Consider the following 738-nt stretch of genomic DNA (forward strand, 5'->3'; position numbering starts at 1 on the left):
GATCGGAGACTACCTCCCCTATCGTAACCGATCCCGCGAAGCCTCCAAGATCTCCAATCCTCCGATCTATCTGCCTTCTTCTCTCGTTCGTCGCCGTGAATCTCCCTCTTCCACTCCGCGTAGCAACTCCTTCGGCAGAGCTCTTGCCATCGGCGTCTCGCGGATTCTTCTCCTCTCCACTGCTCCCTTGATTTCGTCCATCAGCTTCGCCGGTAACATGCAAAGAGTCGCGAGTGAAGAACCATGGGCCGAGGGGTCCTCGCAGTCACTGGAATTGACGGAGGACCCAGATCGGAGCACATCTTCGAGTTAACTTCACACATTTGGTTACCAATATAATTTGTACTTGCTGGTGTTCAAAGCTCTCTCAATATTTTCATCATTTTTCCCCCCTAGTTTGATAATTCAGTTGACCTACTAATTCATAACGTTGTACGACATAAAATGTAAATGAAATTTGCCAAATTGGGTTTTATTGGTGAGAAAGATAAATCACATAGATATTTAAGTTGGCTGACTTTAAAAAGCAATGATTTGACAAATTATAAATATACAAATAAATTGCAAAAAAAAAAAAAAACACGTGAAGGTTGTTATAGTTTGCAAGTTTTTTTTTGTTTTTAATAACTTTAGAGAGAATAATTTTGTAAAGATCATATAGAGAAGCAAAAAACGAAAACGACATATATTTATGGACAAAAGTATATCGTGAAAACGACTAATAATAGAACTACATAG

Source organism: Camelina sativa, chromosome 12 (genome assembly GCF_000633955.1).
Source record: "Camelina sativa cultivar DH55 chromosome 12, Cs, whole genome shotgun sequence".
NCBI classification, from domain to species: domain Eukaryota; kingdom Viridiplantae; phylum Streptophyta; class Magnoliopsida; order Brassicales; family Brassicaceae; genus Camelina; species Camelina sativa.